Consider the following 4,086-nt stretch of genomic DNA (forward strand, 5'->3'; position numbering starts at 1 on the left):
GCTATTGCGTAACAAATGCCTACTTAGTTTTTTGGATGCAGATACCCAATATTCCTCACAATGTTGCACATGTGTGCCTGTTCATTTTATGGTTTTCTGGCAATTTCATGGTTAGAGATTGTACCAATGCAGTTCATCGTCTCCAGGAGACAGTTTCTTGAGATATTGGCACTGAGCTTCATTTTCTCCTTCTCGGTTTTTTGTGGCAATATTTCTCTGCGCTATTTGCCAGTCTCCTTCAATCAAGCTATTGGGGCAACAACTCCCTTCTTCACAGCAATATTTTGCATTTATAATAACATGTAAGAGGGAGTCTTCTGTGGTTTATATGGCCTTGGTGCCTGTGATATTTGGCATTGTTATTGCAAGCAACAGTGAGCCATCATTCCACCTTTTTGGCTTTTTGGTTTGCCTAGGATCAACTGCTGCCAGAGCATTGAAATCAGTTGTTCAGGGGCTCCTGCTTACCTCTGAGGCAGAGAAGCTTCACTCTATGAATTTGCTCATGTACATGGCACCAATTGCTGCGCTGTTATTGCTTCATGTTACTCTTTTTGTGGAGGGTAATGTATTAGCTATTGCTATTGAAAAAGCCCGAGAAAACACCTTTATCATATTCCTGTTGCTTGGAAACATGACCGTGGCTTATCTTGTGAATTTAACCAACTTCCTTGTTACAAAACATACGAGTGCCCTCACGTTGCAGGTTTTAGGAAATGCCAAGGCCACCATTTCTTCCATATGATTGCATATACTTGCACACTCATAACAAGGCTGAGAATTCACTAGGAAAAGCAGCAGCCAGTGAGGAAGAAGAGCAGAAAGGGGGAGAAGATGAAGGCTGCCACAGCCCAGCTGAAAGGAAAATCACCCCCAGCCAAGTAAGCAAAATCAGAGAAAATTGGTTCTACAGGAAGTTAGCAGACTGTTTCTACAGGAAGACAGAGGACTGTTTCTACAGGAAGCCAGCGAACTGTTTCTACAGGAAGTTTGAAAAGAGGGAAGCCAAAGGAGAAATCGGCCGAGATTTTAGCCAAGGAGGCCACCAGGGCCATCAAAGATGAGGAGAGAGATTGGTTGCTCAGAGGATGAGCAACACTTTCAGTAGGGGGGTGATGATGAGCCCCAAAAATGGACAATTATTTGGGCTCATTCAACCTCCTAATTTGACTTAATCCACCATTCTCATTAGTTTATTGCATGTTTTTTATTATATTTATGTTAATAGAGTGAATTTGGTTAGTCATTATGCCAACAAGTCTAATGGGTGCTTTGTGTAGCCTTTTTGGTCAACTTGGAGACAAAATTAAAGGTCTTAATGAGCACTTGGCAGCCAAATTCGTGGTAGAACAAGCTAGAGGATTTGTAGGAAGGTGTCCCCCTCATTTATGGGCCCTTACCTCGAATTCTCCACCATCAGCTCGGAGTTCAAGGGCCACCAAATCAATCAACACAAGGGCAGCCAAGCAAGTCAAGTAGGATTGCTGTTAACTCCAAGTTTTGGGCAGCCGAGTCCCTAAATTTTAGGAGGACTGTTGGGTCCTCAAATTGTATAAATAAGAAGGCTTAGGGCCTCATTTGGGTTAGCCAGTGGATGTTAGCTAGTTAGCCAGTAGATAGTAGCTAGTAGTTAGTCATTTCGTAGCCTTGTTGTAGTCATTTTGTAATTCGATTTGTATGCAATAGATTAGCTTTGCTTTCAGCTCATTCTCAAGCTCTCCTTGTGGACAGTTTTGATGTAACTCTTCATTCTTGATTAATAAAGATGAATTCAGCTTTGCACCAGCTCTAAATCTCTCTTGGGAGGCTGTAGCTCTTGGGGTTGGGCCCATCTCAAGCACCCAGTACCTCCCTTGTTTATCTTTATGTGTGTTTGCTGCGTTCTTAAAATAAAATCTGCTCTTTAGATCTTGCTTTGTTATTTTGGTTGTTTTTGTTGGTTAAAGTAGCTTTTCATGTTTGGGAATCGATTGGTAGGAGTTTGTCATGCATTTAGATCATTCGGAATGTTCTTGATCACGTGATGTACATGGTTCTCTTTCCAAACGAGGCTGATGTTTATTCGTTTCATTGACAGTTAGATTAAGTTAGCTAGGACTTAGTTTGTTTGCAAGAATTCATTGATTCGGTTGAATGTGCATTGTGCAGGGAATCTCTATCACTCACTCACATGGTCAAGCTTCATCAGAGCCATCTGATTCATCCCATATTTAGGCTTCTCGCTTCACACCCATCCTCTTGCCCACGTAACCCTACCTTCTTCTCCATTGTTGTCTCAACTACCTTAAAGCCAAATCAGCCTTCCACATATCATCTCACCACTCCATCCATCAGTTCTTGGGTCACTTCAGACCCCCATCCTACCTCCATAACCATCCATGCATCTTCCATCAATCACCCATACTCAAAAATCCCATTTCGAAACATCCTGTAGAAGAATTACAGAACTTCCTGTAGAAACCCCTGCAGACTTCCTGTAGAAGTTCATAAACACAGTTGCATGGCATCCAGACTTTGTGAAACTCTCAGAAAGAATGTTAGGGATCCCTTAGACCCTCTCTGTACCATCCCAACCTTTCCCAAAGCATTTCATCCCTTGATCCATCCCTGCACAGTGGAAAACTAGTTAGAAGCACATGCATGATAATTTCAACAACTTAAGCAAAAATACAAAAAGATGTTTTCTTCAGATAGTGATAACTTAGACACATGCATTTTACCTTCCTAGAAGTAATGGCATCTCTTCTCGTAGTTTGCATTCTCATTTTTGCATCAGTAGGACTAGTTGGTAGAATTAGGGTTTGCTAGGGTTTGTATTTCTTTTTGGCTTTCAGTTTCTTTCCGCAAGTAGATTATCTTCCTTTGAGTTAGCTTTCGTCCATCAATTAAAAAGCTTCTTCTAAGAGCTCATAGAAGTTGGCTTGAGCCCCTAGCGGACTTGTGCCAGCTGACCAAGTGACAGCTGCGGCAAGAGCTAGTACTTGTGCATACAGCACCGTCGCTTCCAAGTTTGTTACGAACTACCGGGTTGATAAAATTAGAGAAGGAAGCTCCAGGAGTTGTAGCATTATTGCTACAATACTGGAGCTCACCAATTTGTTGAGCTAGATTTAGTTGTGTTGTTTAAGTAGGTCATTATTGAGGAATCGAATTGCTTCAGATGTGTAGAATAGATTGATAAGATAAAGATTGATAAAGCTCCAGAAAAGGGTTGCCTGCACTCTCAGTTTCACCTCTCCCTTATTGGATCAGGGGCTGGAATTGTAGAAACAGTGCTACTCAACAAAAAGACTAGTTTGCTTGACCATGCAATCTTTGGTGTAATTTCTTCATCTGTAGAAGTTGGTCATGCGTTCAGACCTTTTTAGATGTTTCTTTGATCTAGTGTTGCGCATGGTTCTCTTTGGAAATAAAGCTGCTGTTCATTTGTTTCGTTGACAGTTTGGATAGATTAGCTAAGATTTTGATTGTATGCAGGATTTGGTTGATTTAGTTAAGTACACACTGTGCAAGGCATATCCATCTTTATCTCATCCACCTAAGCTTCGTCCAGTTCAGCTGCTCCATCCCCTAGTTAGCCTCCTCATCTCACAACTACTCTTCTGTCCACGTAACCCTACCCTCTTGCCCTTCCATTGCCTTAGCCTTCCTTAAGTCAAGTTAGCTTTCCACATCCTCTCATCACTTCATCCATCAGTCACTGGGTCATCTCAGACCCCTACCCTACCTCCCTATCCATTCATGCATCCTCTTTCACTCACCCATCCTCCAAAATCCAATTTTAGAACATCCTGTAGAAATTTCTGAACATCCTGTAGAAATCCCTGAAACATCCTGTAGAACCCCTGTAGACTTCCTGTAGAAGCTCACAAGTGAGGTTGTTGGATAGCCAAACTTTGTGAAACTCTCTAGAAGGGTGTTAGGGACTCCTTAGACCTTCTCTGCACCTTCCCAACCTTTTCCAAGCATTCCCCTTCCTTGATCCACCCCTGCACAGTGAAAAGCCAGTTAAAAGCACATGTATGATAATTCTGATAACTTAATCAAAAATACAAAAAGATGTGTTCTTCAGATAGAGATAGCATA

General features: G+C 41.8%; 1 pseudogene; it reads left to right on the plus strand.

Annotated features, from left to right (window-relative positions):
- The first annotated feature begins 328 nt into the window (after window positions 1–328).
- Window positions 329–745, plus strand: LOC149259193 (putative sugar phosphate/phosphate translocator At1g12500 pseudogene; annotated as a pseudogene).
- Window positions 746–4,086: the final 3,341 nt, after the last annotated feature.

The sequence above is a fragment of the Pinus tabuliformis genome, chromosome 6 (assembly GCF_031772625.1).
Source record: "Pinus tabuliformis cultivar Carrire ecotype Pingquan chromosome 6, CPIR1, whole genome shotgun sequence".
Lineage (NCBI taxonomy): Eukaryota > Viridiplantae > Streptophyta > Pinopsida > Pinales > Pinaceae > Pinus > Pinus tabuliformis.